At 35.5% G+C, this 23156-nt stretch overlaps 1 long non-coding RNA gene and 1 pseudogene across 2 annotated transcripts; both read left to right on the forward strand.

The window, feature by feature from the left end:
• The first annotated feature begins 6391 nt into the window (after nt 1-6391).
• LOC143631435 (V-type proton ATPase subunit a2-like) lies at nt 6392-17003 on the forward strand (annotated as a pseudogene). Its single transcript, XR_013153357.1, has 18 exons — nt 6392-6574; nt 8381-8425; nt 9171-9293; nt 9389-9496; nt 10019-10129; nt 10225-10434; nt 10557-10688; nt 10809-10916; nt 11035-11142; nt 11660-11808; nt 12042-12195; nt 12872-13032; nt 13113-13319; nt 13448-13631; nt 14531-14614; nt 14728-14921; nt 15500-15559; nt 16094-17003. The product of XR_013153357.1 is annotated as a V-type proton ATPase subunit a2-like (transcript).
• LOC143631436 (uncharacterized) lies at nt 6596-7501 on the forward strand. The gene is made up of 3 exons (XR_013153358.1): nt 6596-6628; nt 6715-6764; nt 7420-7501. It is a non-coding gene; the product is annotated as an uncharacterized LOC143631436 (long non-coding RNA).
• Nucleotides 17004-23156: the final 6153 nt, after the last annotated feature.

Here is a 23156-nt window from a genome sequence, read left to right on the forward strand (position 1 = left end):
CGTTTTCAACCAAATGGATAGAACTTCGCGCGACGATGGAAACAACCAAGAAAACGACAAAACCCCCTACAAAAGGACAATTCAGTGAGTCTAATATCTATCTTACCGCGCTCGCGCGAGATAAGACACACATTAGACTGGGGGGGCTTGAAGAGGTATGTACCCGCCTCAACACCAATCAAGGCGGGTCAACCCGCAAGATAAAGACATTATGAAGGCACAAAGCCAAAACCCAGGCGCATGGCGCATACAAAACATGCTCAGGCATCATATGCTCGCGCATCACATATGCGCGCGGCGCATATCGCATGCTCTTGCACATCACATATGCTCGCGCGTCACATATGCGCGTGGCGCACCAGCGCGCGGCGCATATCACACGCTCGTGCATATCACACCTGCGCATGAAATATCTGCGCGTGAGAATAAAAAGAAGACTTCGCGCATCCTCAGGATGGGCGCATATCACACGTGCACATAATCAACCTCGTCCTTATCCAAATCAGGGTTAGGGCAACCTTGATTGTGCACGTCAGACAATCTTCTAGAAGGCATCTTTTTAAGGAGTAAGAATATGCTGATGTTGACAGCTGCCAAATGAAAGGTCGACAACTCAGCATGACACATGTGCTACCACATGATTACAACCAACGAGAAAGCGCCAGGTGTCCCAGAGGACACATGGCGCAGTGCGGTTGGAGGAGGCCAACGAGGCTGAGCCCAACCAGTGGAAACCCTAGCACTATAAATACAGCATCAACTCCACTTTGATGACACATTCATTCACACTCAATCATTGACAGTTACAAGCAGTGATATCACATTCAATCATATTGAATTATATTCACTCACAGTCAGTTACAGGAAAACACACAGTCACACAAATCAAGAGTATTCAGCGATTCAGCAATACTCTTGAGATTGACTTACATACAACATTATTATCTTCTCCAAAAGATACTGATTCTCACGCCGGAGGGTTACCCCAAAGAGGACCCCTCTGTCCCTTTCTGAGGGGTAAGTAACGGCGCTGTTCATTTTGTAGGTGGAAGAACTCGGATCCAGAAGAACCATCGGTGAAATAGTTTAATCACACCCGAGGAAAGTAGATCTGCTACTAGTGAGTAGATCCACGTTTCTTCACCTGGATTGTGTGGAAAACCATTATTCAAGGAATGTGGCAATTCAAAGGTATCAACAACACTTCCAACCACAAGCAACAATGAGCATGATTCTCTCATGCCAAGTGACAAAATTGATTGGATTGTGATATTTTTGGGAGTCGGAAGTGGTTCGGTAATTGGACTTGTTATTGGGAACTTTTTATATGCAAGTTATGGTGATCGGCTCCTGGAACGATTCGGGATGAAGAAGGACAAATGGATAAGACCGTTAAGGAACACAAGGAGACATTGAAGTTCTTCCTAGTTTTATTTTCATAGTATCACTTTATATATGCTTCTTTTTATTTTTTATTTTACATGATGTAAACTAGTACTGGATGTAAGAGTTACAAAGATGTTTAAGTTATCTAATGCCTTTTACTTTTCTGTAAATCAATATCAATGAAACATGGAGATGATCTTACTTTTATTTAATTACTAGAGATGTTTATCATTAAGGTAGCTTTTTTATTGTTTATTTTTTTAATAAACTTAAAAAAAAACAAGTAATGTAATGGACTAATGGAAAAAGTAAGGAGTGGAAATTTAATTTTGATAATTGTAAGAATATAATATTAGTTTTTGACAAATTTAATGTAATGGAAAATTGTCAAGTTAACTTGTATTCCTATTTTGATAGGCGTGGTAAAATTGTTTACATGTTAAATTGGAAAGTTTAATCGCCATAGTGTATAACTTTTAGGTGTAAAAAAAATTGTATTTGTTCATCATATTTTGAATTGTTTATTACTGCATTTTTTAGTTTTTTTTAATGGTTTGGAAAACATAATAAAATTTTTCTTTCTTCATTCTTGAAATTTTTTTTATAAAGAAAAGAAAAAGAATGAAAAAAAAAAGTTATGATTTTTTTTTCTTCAGAACTTTCCAGCTAAATATGGTTTGATTATGAATGAAAAATTTATAGTAAGTTACAATATTTTTAATTTAACCTATCTTAATTCTGATTCTATGTTGCTATGATGACATAATTGTAAAGTTATATTTTTTTCCTATTTTTTTCTTCTAATCTAACTTAAGAATGTAAATAACACTTTCTTTTCTTCTCTTTTATTTTAACTCGAAAAATGTATTTTAAGTATACAAGTTCTTTTCCTTTCTTCCCCTATCCAATCTTATAATCTATTTTCCTTGTATTTCAAACCCGAAAATACAGTGTTAGGGTTCATAAATAAACACGGAAGCTTCAAACTAATAATTAATTATTAAAATTTCGTTTCAAGATTTGAACTCGGGTATTGGTGTTTTTTTTGGAACAACTTTCTTGTGCTTAGGTCACCACACTCCTCAAATTGGAGAGTCTCGTTGTCCCACTATGGTCAAACTATGTTGTTTTAACCGAACCCACGCTGGCTTCAGAGTTTCGTTTGTGTAAAAAATGAACATGTTCGTGTTTGTTTATGTTCATTTATTTAATATCTAAATGAACAGTTCACGAACATAAACAAACGTAAATGAACATAATTGAACAAATATAAGTAAACATAATTGAACATATATGGACCTACTTAAAAGAACACAAATAAACATAAACGAACAAAACTGAACGTATATGAACAAACATAAATGAATATGAAAACGAACATATACAAACATTCACAAACATAAATGAACGAACAAAACATGTGTTCATGTTCATTCACTTAATTAAACGAACACAAACATTTTGTTCATGTTCGTTCGTTTATTAAATAAACAGGCATAAACAAACTTCTCATCAAACAGTTCACGAATAGTTCACCGAGCATTCGTTTCGTTTACAACCCTAATGGTTATGAATCAGCAAACATGACCGGAAACCAATTTCTGGTTGAAGTACCCATGTGCGTGTTGTTAAAAAAAAGGTACCCATGTGTGAAAACGACGAAAAATGGTTAGTTGTATTGGGATACTTTTGACAAAAACCGCATCGATTGAATTTGACACTTCGTTTAAAAAAACATATGTAACCTGTTGGTTGGTTGCTTTTGTTGGGTTGATGGAATTGAACACGACCTATATATTTACTTATGTCGTGTTCAGTTCGAACCATTTTAATGTTCATTTGTGAATATGAAGAATTAACAAGTTATTCTATTTTCTAGATAAAAGAATACATGCTTCATAATTATATAACACATACAGATAACTAGTAACGGATATTTTTAGATGAATAAAAAATAACCTTGAGAACCACATATTGCACTCTGAGTTTTAATTGTGATATACTGATATATATATATACATGATACATCAGTTAAGTAACTGTCACATTTTCTCTCTTCCACTACCTTGATTTATTCTAACGCACTACACTATATATAAGTGTATTATATAGTTTTTATAGTTCTTAACATTTTCTTGGTTCTAAAAAATATATGTCCCTAATCACTTATTCATTAAACAAAAAAAACGTAACTAATAAAGCTTGACCAACCGTTTCAGTTTACACGTATAGCTTTAGCTTGCAAACCGAACCAACATCGACGAAGCTTATATAGGGACATGTCGGGGTAATGTCGTGGAGTTCTGCAACCCCCCAGTTTTTTGATCAGTCGTGTAAATTTATTTGTTTTCGTTCAACAAATTGTATGCCTAGTATAAATTTACCCCCCCCCCCCCGGTTTATAAAAATTTTCATACATATCGAGTATTGAGTCTACCCCAACATTAAGCTCGCCCCCCGTTTGTCCAGCTTCACTACCACAACCCAAACCGTTAAACCATAAATATCAAAATGTTTTTTTGAACGACCACCGAATCCTCCAAATCGGCTACAGACTAAAGTCACCATATCAGGATACACTCGCCTTTCGATCAGGCGAAAACCCTCACCTAAGGAAAACACCCTTGAACACTCGCCCAAATGCACGATAGTGCGGTGAGGTAAAATCCGTCCAGTTCAAGAATCCAACTAATGAACGTCACCTACTCACCTAGTCTCACATCATCACCTGATGCCACCGAAACTAAATTTTTCAATGATAGAAATTAAACATGGGTCACGTGAAATATAAAGTTTCTTTCTTACCACTCCACCGTAAACTCGTTACCTAAATATATCAAAACGTAATCAAACCAGTTGAATAATACAAGAAAATAAAAGAGAAAAATATCATAACACCAGATAATTCAAGAAGAAAAACAAAATAACGTGACTAACGTGACTGACCAAATTAGTCTACTATCAACAACATCTCTCTCTGTATTGATAATAATAATACACATAAACGCCAATCATAACGGAAAGCTAACGGAATAATAATAATAATAATAATAATAATAATAATAATAAGTTACAACAGACTCCGTTACAACCGATGGCGAACCATGGTGGATGAGGCGGTTGTTGTCCGCCGATGGATCTGTTCTGGTTAGAACCCTGACCTGAAACTAATCAAAATCCGAACCGTAATCGATCGTAACCTTGTAAAAAACCGGTTTCAACTTGAACCGAAACCGATCATAAACCGGTTAACTAAACCGAAGCTGGTTAGACCCCGACCTGAAACTAACCAAAACCCGAACCGAAACAGATCATAACCTTGTAAAAAGCTGGTTTCAACCTGAACCGAAACCGATCATAAACTGGTTTTGACTTTTATTGACCAAACCGAACTAGTTTCAACCCAAACCGGTTTTAAGTTTTAAATCGGTTTATGAACTGTACTCTCAAACACTATAGCGTTTCTTGTCTTTCAAACACACCAAACGGTTGTTAGTCTTGTTTCGGTTTTATATCGAGAGACCGAAAATTACAAGAAAAAAAAAGGAAAATTGTTTTTTATTGGACCCAAATATTGTCTTTTGGTCACTGCCGGCCCAAACTAACGAATTGGCTGCTGACGGTCCCAACTTTTAACGTATTTGTTCATAACGGTCCGCGACTAATAGAATTCTAACGTCATTAGTTTCAGGTCGCCGGAAAAACGTTTTTGGCCGGAAAACACACATTTTTTCCCGAAAACTCAACAATTTTGTTCCAAACATCATGGTAACTTTGTACCATACCTTTAAGAACCTTTTTATATTAAAAGCCCAAATTATTGAGGTCGCCGGATCCTTAGAACCATTGTCAGAATCAGTTGATGGTGCTTAAGTGATGGTGGTTAGTTGGCGGTGTTCATGTGGTGTTTCCCGGCAAAAAAGTTGATTTTCCGGGCAAAAACATTTTTCCGGCGACCTAAAACTAACGGTGTTAGGATTTTGTTAGCTGCGGACCGTTAGGAACATATACATTAAAAATTGGGACCATCAGTGATCAATTCGTTAGTTGAGACCAACAATGACCAAAATGCAATAATTAGACAAATAAAAACGGAAGAAACACGGATCCAATCCCCTTAACGGGTCCTGGATCCAATGAGTCTACACGGTAGGATACGATAATAACCAACACAATATGAGTATAACTTCCCAAAGTCCAGTGACTGGAACCTGCAAAACAGACACCGTGTGTCTTGTCACGGGAAGGACAGGGGGGGTCTTCCCGTAACCACCATCCGACGTGAGAATAAGTACAGTTCTTAAAAGAGAAAGTACTAAAGTATTAGAGTAAGTATGGTGAGTGTGAATGAATGAATACCTCCCGAAGATTGAGAGAGTATTTGTAGCCGAAGGATGTGGGAATTGTGATTGAGCCAGCTGTCCCTTTCTAGAAGATCTTAATAGCCGTCTGGACGCGTGTCCCTTTGTGATAGGTTGAGCTATACGTCCCATGTGCATGGGTATAACAACCTGGACACGCGTCCCTTCATGATAGGACAAATCAAACCCTGGCCATGTGCACGGTTATAACAACCTAGCCAGGTGTCCTTCATTCATTAGTTGACGAGTCACGTATTCTCCAAGTAACAATCGTGGTTATTCTTCTAGAAGATAGGTAGTTATTTGCCGCTGTTCTATTGGCATTGCCTCTTGGTCATCTAAGCGGACGGATGTCTTGTCTTGCGGATGACGTCTGAGGGTACCTGGATGCTTCCGCGTGTGGTGTAAGGATGTTTTTCTTCTACCATGTTGTACGAGTGATCCATATGTTCCGCGGGTGGTATATGAGAGGTTCTTCTCCGACCCGCGGTGATACTTAAGGGTATTTGGATCCTTTTAATACCCTACCTCTATAAAAACCAATTTTCCAAAAAAGAAAAAAGAAAATATTATAAATTTATAACCCCAGAGAATTCGAGTAGAAAAACCAAATAACGTGACTAACGTGACTGACCAATAATAATAATCAGTTACAACAGACTCCGTTACAACTGATGGCGAACCACGGCGGACGAGGCGGTTGTTGTCCGCCAATGGATCTGTTCCGGTCAGAACCGATGCAGTTAGTTCAAATTATTATTCCGATTGAGTCTGCTCACTTGACTGCTTCTTTTCTCGGAGATATAGGTCTCATTCAGTTCAAGGATGTACGTACTACTTGTTGTTTAATATCTATATAAGCTAATTATTGATTGTAGTAGGTGTAAATGTGTTGATTATTATTATTCAGTTTAAAGATGTGCGTACTTGTTCTGGAACTTCGAACGCTAGTTATTGTTTGTAGTAGGTGTAATTGTGTTGATTATTTGGTGAATTAGGTTGTGTATAGTAGTTAGGGTTTTACAGTGGTTTTGATTTGATTAGTTGAGTTGTTGATTGATCGAAGAAACTAGGTTTGAGCTTGGCTTGTTTTGAGCTCTTTATTCTAAAGCTCGAGCTTGGCTTTTGAGTCGTGTTTTCAAGCTCGAGCTCGGCTCGTATTGACCAGGCTGAGTTGAGCTTGGCTCGTATTGACTTACGAGAGCTCGAGCTTGGCTCGTTTTGACTTACGAGAGATCAAGCTTGACTCGTTTTGACTTACGAGAGCTCGAGCTTGGCTCGTATTGACTTACGAGAGCTCGAGCTTGGCTCGTTTTGACTTACGAGAGATCAAGCTTGGCTCGTTTTGACTTACGAGAGATCAAGCTTGACTCGTTTTGACTTACGAGAGATCAAGCTTGACTCGTTTTGACTTACGAGAGCTCGAGCTTGGCTCGTATTGACTTACGAGAGCTCGAGCTTGGCTCGTTTTAACTTACGAGAGATCGAGATTGGCTCGTTTTGACTTACGAGAGCTCGAGCTCGAGCTCGAGCTCGGCTCGTTTCGAGCTGTTTGCCTATAGCTCGACTGAGCTCGTGAGTCGTTTTTTCAAGCTTGAGCTTGGGCTTGGCTCGTTTATTATATATATTTATATATATTTATTTATTGATTGTAGTAGATGTATTTGTGTAGAGTTGAACGTTGTTGATTTGATGTAGTTAGGGTTTTATAGTGGTTTTAGTTTGATTAGGTGAGGAGAATTTGATTGTTCGAGCTGCGAGTTGCTGATTGATTGATGAAACTAGGTTCGAGCTTGGCTTGTTTTGACTTACGACTTACGAGAGATCGAGCTTGGCTCGTTTTGACCTCTTTGTTCTAAAGCTCGAGCTCGGCTTGTGAGTTGTGTTTTCAAGCTCGAGCTCGGCTCGTTTATTATATATATCGATTTATTTATATATATATTTATTTAATTTTATATATTTTGAGAAAAACCTTAACGAGACTAAGCTTGGCTTGAGCTATAGCTCGTGTGCTGTGTGCGGTACCTTAAATGAGCGAAATCTTGGCCATGCAGTGTGAAATTAATATATAGAAGTCCAAAAGAGTTAAGAATACAATAGGCTCGAGCTCGGGCTCGATAACTGAACGAACTTTATCTGAGGTTTGAGCGTGGCTCCGGCTTGGAATCAGTTAGATTATCTTTGCATAAACAGATATGTATATTCTGATTCTGAACTTTAGGACTAGATCAGGAGGCTATAGTTTGTGTCATTTGAGTTCTGATGTTTATAGAAGGACAATTAACTTCACACTTTTGCAGTTATTATTATAACCTGTCATATGCAATTAGTTAGCTATTGAAAATTTCAACTACACATAAGTTAGTTCTTAATGTGAAGGGCTTAGGTGATGAGACTGATAAGGTGAGTTTGATTAAAAAGATCATGCTTATTTTATATGGGAAGATAAGAAGCATGATCACTACAATTTAGTTTTTATATTTACATTTAAAAACATTTCTGCAGTGTTCCTATAGGTTCCACCTTACTTGGTTGAAAATGTTTCCTTTTTTGCTTTGCCCTTTTACACTGATATCCTCTCGATTCTTATATTACTAAGTTCCCTTTAATATTTCTTTCATTGGTTATTGCAGTTGAATGCAGAAAAAAGCCCTTTCCAACGGACGTATGCTGGCCAGGTGAATAGCTTATATTCCTCTCTATGCTTTAACACACCCTTTATAATTATATCGTGTTGCAAAATTAAAGATAAGATCTATCTTTTGTAAGTTTTGATAGTATCATGACAATAGATATTACAACTGTCATAGCTCATCCATGCAAGAGATGGCATCTAATTTGCTCTAGCAGAAAAAGAAGTTCTGTCAATTTGAAGTTAGGGTCCCATGAATGGTTTTCTTAAGTTAATAAATAAAGTTATTGTATGCATTTCTATGAATAGCTTGATATGAAGCCACATCAGAAACTTGAGCACTTCTTGAGTTATGAGTAATGCATTTAGTTATAAACGAGTCACTCCATGACAACTATAAAATCTGCTTCACTGATCTATTTTCTATGTAACAGAATAAAGATAAATGCTCAATGTTTTCTAAAACGATGCATTTTGGGAGTCTGTTGTTTACTACCATCTAATGTAGTACTTCTTGATTACATTTTCAATACTTCAAAAGTACAATATTTATGTTTTACTAGGGATATGCTTTATCGTGTTTAAAATTTTGATAAGTTATATTTCAATTTTGGAGAGAGAGAGAGAGTTCACAGTATGTATGACTGGTTGTCAAGTACATCACTGCCTGCTTCTAGTTCTCTATGTGAGCATATTTTACAGAACATATTAATTAAACTCATAGTTTTGTGTTTTAGTTACTTGTAGTTTTTATTAGTGAGATCACATATTAACTTGCTCTAATCATGAAGATTAAAAGATGCGGAGAGATGGCACGGAAGTTGCGGTACTTCAAAGATCAAATGTCAAAGGCTGGTTTCACACCCTCGGTTTTAACTGAAACAAAAGGTGATATTAGTCTGGATGATCTGGAGGTATATATGAGTTAATTAAATTTTGATGTAAGTGGAGGGAAACAAATCCTGAATGAGGTTAAGATTGAAAATTTTCAATGATGGCTATTTTATAGATAAAACTTGGAGATCTTGAAGCCGAGCTGATTGAAATAAATTCAAATAGTGAAAAGTTGCAGCGTGGATATAATGAGCTTATAGAATATAAACTTGTTCTACAGAAGGTACATAACACTACTTATTCTCTTATAGGCTGGTGGCAGCAAGATTTCAAGTAGTTCTCTTTGACTTTTCCTTGACCAATTTTCATGACATTTGTTTTACCAAATTCACGTGATATATTATTGTTTTTAATTCTTATTACTACTACTATTGTAACTATTTTATTATTGTAGGTATTGTATCTATTTTAGCTATTATTGTTTGTTATTATTACTACAAATAAAAAATGGGTTCACGAAATTGATGTTTACCAATTCTTTGTGTGATTAATTTGGTGATTCAAATTTCACCCAGATGCAATGTGCGGGCGATCTAAAACACTGACTTTTAACAATTTTCTGTAAACTTATTCTAACAGCACATATAAAGTTCCATTACAATAATATACATCCATTGAGGGCTTCATGTATGCGTGTGCACACACATATTCAATATATTTATATATACACACACACACAAACATACGCCCAATCTCTTTTGCCTCCCTAATACTTACATATGATATTTTTCAAACTGTTCCCCAGGCTGGGGAGTTTTTCAAATCTGCACAAACCAGTGCTGTAGCTCAGCATAGTGAAGCTGCATCAGATCAGGCTCCCGAAGAATCTTTGGAAACGCCTCTTCTGACCGATCAAGTACAGTTCATGATATGAAATTATTAATATCTTATTTTTGTTATCAAGTGTATTTATTTGCTCTTAAATGGGTCGTTTCTGATTAATATATGTAGGAATCGAAAACCGACCAAGGGAAACAAGTTAAATTAGGGTTTCTTGCTGGTCTTGTGCCTAAAGCAAAAGCTTTGGCTTTTGAAAGAATTATATTCCGTGCTACAAGGGGCAATGTGTTTTTGAAGCAGGCTGCTTTGGATGAAGCTGTTGTTGATCCTAGCTCGGGGAGAGAAGGTTAATAGTATATTTTTTATTTGACATTAATTTAAGTTGAGTTAGGTTGATCTGCACTCTGGAATGTGATTTAAGTTGATTCCATTGCATTAAGAAGAATACTGATTAAGTTCCACTCCTACGGATGTTAACATATGTGTACACTATACAGGCTGAGAAAAACGTATTTCTGGTTTTCTTTTCTGGAGAAAAAGCAAAGAGTAAAATCCTAAAAATATGTGAAGCTTTTGGGGCAAATCGTTACCCTTTTGTAGAAGATCTTGTCAAACAAGAACAATCAATAACTGAGGTGTGTTACAACCTTCATCATTAGATATTTCTGTTATTTGCATACAAGGCATTGGTACTCTAGATTTTGGTGCTATGTTTTTGGTCACATGATACTGATCATTGAGATTTACACTTTTAGGTGTCTGGAAAGATATCTGAGATAAAGACAACTATAGATGCTGGCCTTCTACACCGTGGCAATCTGTTACAAACAATTGAAGAACAATATGAACAGTGGAGTCTTCTGGTATATGTTTGTGATGGATCTACTTGCTTACCGTGTTTGTGGTCATTAATGACAGCACATGCTTTATGACCTATATATGCTTTGATCACTTAACCTCATTTGTAATTGCTTCTTGCAGGTGCTGAGAGAGAAGTCTATTTATCATACACTAAATATGCTCAGCATTGATGTGACAACGAAGTGTCTTGTGGCGGAAGGATGGAGTCCCATATATGCAACCGAACAGGTCCTTATGTTTTTCCTCTTTTTTATTATTTTTATTTAATGAATTGGTATAATTCTGGTCATGTTTTATCTCAAAATGGTCAAATGAAAAAAATTAGCTAAAAGGAGAAGTGGTTAAGGTTTAAAGTATTTTTAATGTATGCAATTCAACCTTTTAAGGCCTCTAATTCAAAGTTTCAGATTATCCTCGTCATTATATGTTTTTTTGATCGCGACCAACACATTCATTATCTAGTACAGATAATAGGTAAAAAAAAGTGCTCCCGGATCAACACCAGACATGGCCTGTTAGACCTGTTATCCAACTTGGCTGATCCCCCTTCTTGTTTATTCATTTATAGTAAGAAAATAGGGGGGGGGGGGCCTAGACGGATAATTTTTTTCTGTTTATGGTAAATCTCATTTCAAAGTACTTAATGTTTAGCCAGATTAGTGTTTCATCAGTCTCAGCTTTATGTGGATTAAATTTTGGCATCTAAAAGTTTTTAAGCCAAGTATTATCTATCTTGTTTTTGCAGATTCAAGATGCACTGGAGCAGGCAACAATAGATTCAAACTCACAAGTTGGTGCAATAATCCAGGTTTTGCACACAAAAGAGATGCCTCCAACCTTTTTCCGAACCAACAAATTTACTGAATCCTTTCAAACAATCGTTGATGCATACGGGTAAGCGTTACTTTACTTATTCATTGGCTCTTATTTATCATGATTATGGGTTTGGTTATATCTATTTTTTATAACACAACACATTTTTTAACAAGATAGACTTGAAGCTGATCAGAATCCCTTTCTGCTATGTGTTTGACATGAATTGTTATATGAATTTAACCAATGTGAATATGGTAGCTGTTTCCTTATTAGTTTTCATGCGACAACTATTTAATCTGCTGTTACTGCAGGGTTGCCAAGTACCAAGAAGCAAACCCTGGAGTATTTACTGTTATTACATTCCCATTTCTGTTTGCTGTAATGTTTGGTGATTGGGGCCATGGCATATGCCTGCTCCTTGCCACTTTATTTTTGATAGTCAAGGAAAAGAAATACTCCTCTCAGGTAACTTGTTCTCTTCATCTTGACCAGTTGACCCAAATTGACTGATTTTCCTTTCTTAAGTCTTCAATGGACAATCCACGGAGTTTTTTTTTCCTGTGTTTAGCAACCAAATTAAGATTAGACGCTAAATAGAAACCAAGTTACACTTTGTTACTGATTTTAGCAGTCAGTCTGATTTCAACTGATTTTACTTGTTGATTGGCGATGTTGCACTGGTAGTGGTTGATGCTTTGCCCCACATCAGATGCCACCTATTGATATAAAGTATTTATTTATTTATTAAATCAAAGATGTAAACTTATTTACACGTTTTAAGAAGTTGTAGTTTTATATTTAAATAGTTACAAAAAGTCGTGTAAAATGCCATGTGGAATATAGTCATATACAGACATTGAGATGACAAAGAAGTTGCATGTTAGCAATTGTGTAAAAGTCAGCAAAAAGCGGTCCTAGTGATTGAGCAAGTCACATTGTTACGATCGGGAATAAAATATAACTTGAAAATAAGTAATTAAGTGTTGTAAGTTGGTTTTTGTTATCATCTCATTAAAAGTTTTGGTTGCTAAAATCCGGAAAATATATAAAGATGGTTCAGTTTATGCAGTTTGTTTTTCTTTAGTATCTGTGAAGACTAATATAGCATCTTATTTATTTATTTATTTATTTGTGAATGCAGAAGCTTGGAGACATCATGGCAATGACCTTTGGGGGCCGTTATGTTATATTACTGATGTCACTCTTCTCAATCTACACGGGATTGATGTATAATGAGTTCTTTTCAGTTCCATTTGAGCTATTTAGTCCTTCAGCATATGTATGCCGTGATGCGGCTTGCAGGTACATACGTTTGAATATTTTTTTAAAATATACCGTTTAAACCCAAATATGTTTTGACCTGTTACCCAATCCACCTGCAGTGAAGCTACTACAATTGGGTTGATAAAGGGAAGGGATACATACCCATTTGGTGTGGATCCCGCGTGGCACGGGAGTCGAAGTGAGTTGCCATTTCTCAACTCATTGAAGATGAAAATGTCAATTCTTCTTGGTGTAACACAAATGAACCTTGGAATAATAATAAGTTTCTTCAACGCTTTATACTTTAGGAATGCTGTAAATATTTGGTATGTTTTGTTGTGCTAATATCTTATCAAAAACCAATGATAGTTTTATCAATTTGCTTTGCTTCAATAAATGAATAGAATGCATGTTTATATAATATTATTGAATAGTATTTCACTTTATTTTTCAGGTTTCAGTTTATTCCTCAAATGATCTTTTTGAACGGTTTGTTCGGATACCTTTCCGTACTCATCATTATAAAATGGTGCACTGGTTCACAAGCTGATTTGTACCATGTAATGATATACATGTTCCTCGGTCCTACTGATGATCTTGGTGAAAACGAGCTTTTTCCTAACCAGAAAACTGTTCAGGTTCGTCTTTTCCTCATGATGAATAAGAGTAATGTTATTGCACGTATATGTTTTATCTTTAACTGTAGTGAACAGGTCCAACCAGTCAAAAGACGTGCAAAGTGTACTTTTCGAGTATACAACTTTAATACAAACTTAATTTTATATTTGCATCATAGTTATCAAATGTGTTAGGTGCACTTAAAGCGCACAGGCCTCACCTGGGACCTAGGCGCAAAGTGCAGAAAAAGCGAGCGCCTGAAAATAAAAGCGCACTTAAATAAAACAATTAAAAATACATTATGTATGAGAGATATAATACTATCCTTTATATAAAAGAGTAAATTCTATTATATAACATTTAATATCGTCTAATTAGTACCAAAAGTTTTAAAATAGTCGAGATTCAAATGTAATTCCAAAACTTGAAATCTTGAATAACAAAATAGTTAAATGTATTTCCTTTGACCTCTCCCAATTCTAAGTTTCAATCGCACTCCTTGCGTTTCTTTTGCTCGGCTTTTATCTTCTCATGTTTTCTCACAACCTCAATCTTCGGCTTTAATTATTTGCTCGTACAGTGAAGATAACACTCTTTTGCGATTTTCTTCTACAATCGCACTGCCTTGATGCCAGCCCTAATTTCAAGCTTCAGTGGTTGTTGGAATCGGTTTAATTCTTCAAGCACAATTCTTGATTTTTTGAATTTAGGATTACTAAATCGCGATTGAAGATCGATCTTTTTTTCCTTCTCTGCCTAGACAAACTAGACGGTGCCGAACGCCTAGGAACTAGAAGCGCTTGTATTGAGCATTGCCTGGAAAACGAGTGTAGACGCAAGGGCTTTTAATAACTATGATTCGCATGTATGATGGTTTGGTATTTCGCTGAATTAATAATACAAATTGTTACATTAACAGGTTACGTTGCTACTACTATCCTTTGTTGCTGTTCCATGGATGCTGCTACCTAAGCCGTTCATTTTAAAGGCACAACACAACAGGGTATACCTTTTGTTTCCTTCCATGCACACACCCATTTACACGTTTCCTGGTTTTTTCTTAAATTATTATTATTATTATTATTATTAATTGACATTTTGTTTTCATGGCCTTAGAGACACCAAGGCGAGTCGTACACACCCCTTGAAGGTGAAGACCAGTCATTGCAAGTGGAAGCAAATCACGATTCTCATGATCATGAAGAATTTGAGTTCAGTGAAGTATTTGTTCATCAACTCATTCATACTATTGAATTTGTACTCGGGGCAGTATCAAATACAGCTTCATATCTTCGTCTATGGGCACTTAGGTATGCTACAAAACTATTGTAAAATAATAAGAGTAAACTGCGGTTTTCGTCCCTGTGGTTTGTCCAAATCTGCGGTTTTAGTCCAATAGTTTCAAACTTGTGATTTTCGTCCTTGTGGTTTCATTTCACCTGCAATTAAACCTGAATTCATTAACCCTGTTAAGTTGTTAAGTATGGTATTAAACCCATCAGCGTACCCTTCACGTGAGGGGCAGTTTTGTCCTTTTTCTCCAAATACACCCTAGCCCCTCACGTGAGGGGGGCTTGCGAATTATGACTGGGGTTTATTTGGAGAGAAAAAAAGACAAATATGCCCCTCACGTGAGGGGCACTCTTATGGGTTTAACAACCAGACTTAACGTGGTTAATGAATTCGGGTTTAGTTGCAAGTGAAATGAAACCACAGGGACAAAAATTGCAAATTTGAAACTATTGGACTAGAACCGCAGATTTGGACAAACCACAGGGACGAAAACCTTCACTCTTAAACTAATTTTGTTAAATACGGCACCTGTTTTCACAACCATTTTGTAATAATATCGACACTAATAATGCAAGTATCTCTCGTTTTTATTCAGCTTGGCACATTCAGAGTTGTCATCCGTGTTCTATGAGAAGGTTCTTCTTCTTGCTTGGGGGTACGTTAACCTTCTTTTAGTCTATACTTTATCCAACAAATGGGTCGATATGATTTATCATATATTAAATATCAGGGAACATAGTTTGTTTCCATGAATGATAAATATAGGGCACGTTTAATACAGAATCACTTTATGTAAAAAGTGCAAGAACTGCATAATGTATACGTACGTAGTGTTATGTAACCTTCTATTGTACACTGTTAAAACGAAAAAAGACTAAAAGGAAGTGTTTATGTGGTTCTGGCATACTTCTACTTAAAAAAACACATCTATGTGTTTTTTATTTCCGATGAAAAACTTAATTATTAATTCATTATCTTTCTTTAATTTTTTCCAAAATTTTTGAGGTAATTCTTCATTATTCTATTTATTCCCATTGCTATTTTCTTGTTTATTTTTACGGGTCAAATTTATTAAATAGGTGAGATTTAAAAAAAATGTGAAACTGAAAACGGGTCAAAGTTCATCCAAAGTGAACTCGGATATTTATTTCAAACATTATCATCGTAACATAGTTTTGTAACTGTGCAGGTACAACAATGTCATCATCCTTATCATCGGTTTAATCGTGTTTATTTTTGCAACGGTCGGTGTGTTACTCGTGATGGAAACTTTAAGCGCGTTTTTGCACGCGTTAAGGCTTCACTGGGTCGAATTTCAAAACAAGTTTTACGAGGGTGACGGTTACAAGTTCCACCCTTTCTCCTTCTCGTTACTCAGCGATGAAGATGTATAAATTATTAATTACACCGTGTTATAAGCAACAACGTCACGCCGTCCTCGTATATGCATAATGTGATATTTATAGCCTACCATTTTTGCCCCTGTTAGTAAATAAAACGACGATATGCCGTAGAGGGCAAGAGTGAGATTTCACAGCTCTGTATTTTGTTTATTCTTTTGTCAGTGATGTTATGGAGGGGTTGGGAACAAATTGTTATAAACTGCATGTATATTTAATTTATATGTTTGTACTCGGATATCAACTCGACGTGTCAAAATGTTTATGATGTGTGTTAATAAATTTGGTGGTAGTTTAGTCATTAGTGTTTATATACGGGAATTCACCAGATCCGTGAATATCATGTTAACCAACGAGATCAGGCAAAAAATTCACTTACTTTAGATGACCGTTAAGGGCTTGACACATGACACGGGATTCAAACTTGAGTCATCTTCTCAGTTTACTACCCCTGAGGAGTACAAATGAGTCGATCTACTGGAGTTCGGATCGATAAAAAGCTCGAAACGAGCCAAGCTTTTTTGAGCTCGATTCGAGTCTCATCTCTCAAATAAAGCTAGTTTAGTTATCGAGACCGAGCCTTGTATATTTTTAAGTTTTCTCTCTTTTGGAATTCTATGTGCTACACTGCAAAACCAAGTTTAAGCTGATCTTTGGTTCATTTAAGGTAATACACAAGCTTGACCCGAGCTCGAGCTTGAAAAAACAAGCCGAGCTCGAGTTCTAGTAAGTCAAAACAAGCCGAGCTCGAGCTTGGGCTCGGCTTGTTTATACCCGTAGTCCCGTACTACCCAATTACTCAACTCATATAAGACCCAAACTTTTTTTCGTCTTCGGCCCAAAATTTTTTAACGATTCTCGAAGACGGGCCCGAGTAGTAGTGTTTGTTACGTACCGAGCTTAGTCGGTAAATAGTTGTGTCTCATTTGATCACTTCTGTAATACATTTTTTTGTTAAATGGAATGTATTTTTCTATTTAGTTCTAGATTCATGGATTCAACATCACCAACCCCCACCACCCCCCACCACACACACACAGACACACATGTTTAGTATGGAAAATGAAGCAAATAAATAAAGATAATAAAGTAAACAAGTTCGAAACATGGTTTTAAGCTAACTTGTATGCCTTTCTTTCTCATTGAAAGACGTCTGTCGTAGCGACAACGGCGTCTCTCTCAAAAGGTCATAACACTTGTCATACTTTATTACCCAAGTTCGAATCTCTCTTACAGTGGTGCTGCTCATATTCCATAGCATGCACTGCGATTCAAACCTGAGAGTGTGAGACTCCTCAAAAGAAAACATTAAGGAAAACCTTCTGACCACCCCACCAAAGTGATGATCGCTAACTTGTATAACTAAAGGCGACCATATGAAAAGGTCAAAATGATTGTTCAATTACCGCCTCAAGAAAATAGTACAATTTTGTATTAATTAATAGTTTAATACAACGTATCAGCGTCACGTACAAAATAGTTAACACGACTAGAGTTATACATGTAAACAAACTAGTGTTACTTCCTAAATCATTAAAAAAAACACATATTTTCAACTTTTTGTACAGTTGAAAATGAAGTTTATAACCTAGGATGAAAATCCACCTAATTCACGTGAACTTTATGTACTATTTTGCCCAACAACAATCAATATATCTTTGTCCATTCATGTGCAGCTTTATAAACAAGTAAATGTTGTGTTACCTTATATTATTATAATAATACTTATAAAATTTAAACATGTACAAAGTGTCAATATTTTAATGTATAAAATACATAGTTCTGGTACCAAATTAATGTCTCATCTCATTCTGAACAATGTACAAAAGGAAAATATGGAATTTATTAATTTAACAATATTTATTTGTCCTTTATGGTCCTTTTGCTTATAAATCACACTATAGTGTTGAAAGTAGCAAGATTCAATTATAGAGTGAATGAGTGATAATATTGATTATTGACTCAAAAGGATATTAAACATCATAATCATAGTCAACAAGTTGTTGCTTGACTAAGGTTTTCAAGCATATAATCCTAGTTAAACATGTTGTGAAAGTAAAGCAAAAACCATTTTAAGTATAAAATTACGATAATTGTATGAATAGTTGTATCTGGGGATATTCTTCGGGTTCGTTTTTCGGGTTTTTAGGTCGGGTTATTCGGGTTTTAAAGTTTTAAATCTTGACCCGAAACCCAATCCGAATCACTTACGGGTTTTTCGGGTTCTTGTAATTCTGGTTTAGGTTTTTTCGGGTTGGGTTAATCGGGTTTCGAGTACCCTAGAAAACAAAACAAAAAAAATTAAAAAATACAATGCTAAAACTAAAATAACATGTTATTCTTTGCTTGTAACTCAAATAATCAAATAATAAACCAACATAACTTAATTAACAAAAAACAAAATCGTCTTTAATCGGGCACGATTTGGTTGCTCAATTACGGTTACTATTAGTAATAAACGGAAAACATAAATTAACAAAAAACAATCGATTCATAATAGTTAAAATGACAGCAGTCAATTAGGACAAGATTTTAATAATTTTAGTGGCTAAGACTAAGCCTATTATACCTAAAAATGTATTTAATTTTAAAACTAAAAGTTTATTCGGGTTTTTCGGGTTGACCCGAAACTTATAAACTGAACCTGAGAACCAACCCGAATTACTTCGGTTCGGGTTCGGTTTAGCCTTTCCTCGGGTTCGGGTTTTTTGGGTCGGGTTAGTTCGGGTTCGGGTACAGGTTTTCTCCAGTTGGGTTTCGGGTTTCGGGTAAAAGTGACAGCCCTAGTTGTATCATTTGTTCAAAACGCGACAAGACAGGTTATCCAGTCCCAAATCGATAATCAACACACGTATTAAACGACTAACTCTTGTTTATATTAATCAGAAAATATAAACTCAAAAACTTATTACAATCTATCAAACCCTAACTCGGTTTGACTCTTGATGAACCCTAACTCGGTTGCATCTAGATGAAACCTAACTCGGTTACATCTCACACCACAATATAATGTCTAACCATACATCGATTTATATAGGACTAACCTAACTTGCTAGCCAAGACATTACCAAATATAATTACACTACAATTAGGAAACATAACATAATTATGAAATATAACCAACTATGACCGACTTGTCAACATCGGTCCCTCAAGTTCACCGACTTGTGAGTTGGAGTCCGAAATTACTTCCAACAGGTTATGTGACAACGTTATTCACTCTTCTTTTAACGATTAAATTTGTTAAAACTTCTATATAGTTGAAGACGTGGGAAATCTTCCGGTGGAAGACGTCATAGAAACCTTCACTGAATCCTTCGGAATAAAATGGTTACGAGAGGAGATCATCCCGGTGAGGTAGCATGAGACAAAAGGAATATGAATAAATCCAAATCCTCAACAATGAGATAAGAGAAGTCACCATCAATCCGTTGAGATAGGTCCCCACCAAAATATTCTCTTATTTGTATTATAAATACCGTGTACCTTAGAAGGATTAGGGTTAAGCAATAGAGAGTAAAAAAAATTATTCTTAAGGCATGTGAGATCATCATGTATTTGCACACTCTTGGTACAATAAACGATCACTCTTTTAATATCATTATTGGTTGTGTTTTTCTAACTCTTTATTAGACCATCCGTACTTGGTCTTCATTGTGGTGTTTTGGGCATAAAACGTCGGGACCCCCCCCCCCCCACGCGCTTTTTGGGTAGGCATTTTGGCCAAAGGGTTTTGTACACAACGTGATAATGACACAAATTAAAACATTTGACCGTTAAAAACGGTCATGTTACCGCTTATAGAAAAACAAAAAAAAAATCATTTTTTTTCTATATAATTATCTTCATTCTCACTAAAAATTCATCGGTTTATAAAAAAACTTTCTTTTTTAAACTCTATACTTCCTCCACCAAATTTCCTATAATATCAAATTTAAAAAGTGTGACTCTTAATTTTTTTGTCCAATAGTTAATGCAATTAACTAAATTTTCCAATACTTAATGCAATTAATTAATAATGTAAGAGCATAAAATAGTATTTTATGCACATTCTTTCACGGATCTTTTGATCATTTAAAGAACACCTACACTTTTGTCACTTCTTCTTTACACATATATATCTTTTAACATCATTCTTAAATCAATTTTCTCACAATTTTTAAACGACCATATTATTTATTAATTATTATCAATACTTTTTTTTGACCAACATTCAATTTGTCTTTGTTATTTAGTTTCAGTGGTACCAAGGTGATTATGGAAGACTATACGAGTATGTGTCATTAGCTGGTTGGATTCATGAACTGAACGAGTTTTATCTCACCTCAGGCGAGTGTTCAGGGGCGTTGGCCCTAGGTGAGGGTTTTCCTCGAATCAAAAGGCAAATGGGCTACTGGCTAAATTCACAACGAGGTGCACTCGTCTTTCGTTCAGGGAAAAACCCTCACCTAAGGCCAACGTCTGTGAACACTTGTTCGAATGCATGACCGTGTGGTAAGATAAAAACTCGTTAAGTTCAGGGATCCAACTAGTAAAAACCACCTATTGGCATAGTTTTCCATTATCACCCGACACCTCTAAAACTAAATGTTGTAAACATGAATCAAACATGTATTACATGACACACCAAGTCACTCTTATACCATTCCATCAGCACGCTTATTGACAAATAATAATAATAATAATAATAATAATAAATTGTTAAAAAGCACCATATAATAATAATAATAATAATAATAATAATTTTTTTACTTAAATATATCAGTTTTTTATATTATATAATTAATTTATTAGTTACTACAAAAATAATAATAATAATAATAATAATAATAATAATAATAATAATAATAATCACATTTCCCAAACACAAACCCAATTCACACTTCTTTTGGACTCAAAAGAGTCGTAAAGTCACCTTCAAACCAAACTCTAATTCTTCCCATTTAAGCTTCCATTAAATTTACCAATTTTCACTTCAATTACCCTTCAATTTCCACCAATTTTCTCTGCAATTACACTCCAATTTAACTCTAAACTAGTAACTGTACCCGCGCGTTGCCGCGGGCCAAGTTGTTGGCATGCTTTTTTTGTGTTGAAAGTGATCATTTGGCCATTAATATAACGCATCAGCCATATATGATCAATGGAAAAATATAATTTAACAGCTTTACATATATAGTTAAGTTCAAAATAGAAGTGTAAAAGTTACTCAGATGAAACCTCACTAATTAACGAAGGGACTTGCAACACCCCTGCAAGTAACGTTTTACAACCCGTACTAATTTGGACCCCACGACCCGGTACAAAATTATAAAACCTGAATAACTGAAACATTTTGGTTACGATTACATCTCTGCAATAGCCTCTTTGCGTATAAATCCCCACAAACAAAGATATCTAGTCTGTACCAACAAAGCACAAAAGGCATGTCAAACCTTAATAACTTAACAAAGAAAACAAAACACTTGTTCAAGATTCACATACCCATGATTACCATCTTGACGAATCCGACCGACCACCACGCTGTCCTTGTCTGACACCTCCAAAGGAGTATGAATATGGTTATTAGCTCGATCATCAATAACCACCAGCCTCCATAACTGTCAAAAACAAAATTTTTAACCATGATATTTTATCATTATTGATTAGTCATTATGTCAATATTAAACATTAAAATTGCTCATGCCACGTGACGAAAATGAAACGAAGTGATTGTTGTAATCTATATCACCAACAACAATAACATCACTTTGATCTGCGGGATTATTGAGTGTATCGTAAAGCAGGCTAACTGCCGGCACTACTACTATATTTCTTGCTGTCAATTCCAATACCTGGTATGACAACGGGTCATACATGTTGAGTTGTTCGGTTATTGAATTTCTTATAAATGAAGAAATTAATGAGTAACAGATGATTGCATATGTTCTTTTTAACATGAAAATCTGAAGAATTTATTTGCTTCTTGGAACTATAATCAATTATGTCTAAACACATACTTCATTAACAAATGAATGAACTGATATTGTGTTTCATTCAAATAATGTTAATAAATTACAAGATTCATTCATTGTCACAACTTTGTCTAATTTCCATTGTCTGAGTGACATATTACTTTTGCTCGTTGATCATACTTTCAAATCTATAAAGTGTAAACTGTTTAATGTACACAGTACCTGTCTTTCGCTGACGATGAAGATAAGTAAATGGAATAATCTCAACACATATCCATATATTTGGTTTGCAAAACCTGAGGTATAAAAAAAATTCAAGAAATTTAACAAAAGAAAGGTTCAGGGTAGAGATCATAGCAATAACGACGATAAATATCAAATTCAGGTTTTAACAAAAGTGAATATGTTTTTCTTGTCATTCAACAACGCTTCATCTGTAGTACCATTGGCTTTCTCTGTTTTGATTGAAATGTTTGTGAAGCCTCTCTCCATCTTGTCTGTTGAAGCAGGAGGGAATGGTGGAAGTATTAGCTATGGAGGAACGTGGGTTAAAAAATCACGCGGAAAGAACAATGCATAAAGTGGTTGTACACCATGCCGTAAATGTTGTAAAGAAGATGAACAGCAGCAACTGTGAGTAGCACCGACAATGCTTTTTAATCTACTATTATAATAAAATAGAGTTGTTTTTACACGTGTAGCAGCCCTTCCTTTTGTTTTCACCGGCTATTGTGTTGACACCGGGCATACCTCTCCAACAAGCATTTTGACGGTTACTTTGAGCTTTTAAAAAAGAAGTTTGCGGTTACCAGATGTATATTCATAATTAGATTGCTCAATTGACCCCCTTTCTCCTTCAATCGACAATTTTTGATATTTTTTGGACAGGTCTAATCTA

Source organism: Bidens hawaiensis, unplaced genomic scaffold (assembly GCF_021521415.1).
Source record: "Bidens hawaiensis isolate Kalapana, Puna unplaced genomic scaffold, B.hawaiensis_p1.1 tig00006068_1, whole genome shotgun sequence".
NCBI lineage: Eukaryota > Viridiplantae > Streptophyta > Magnoliopsida > Asterales > Asteraceae > Bidens > Bidens hawaiensis.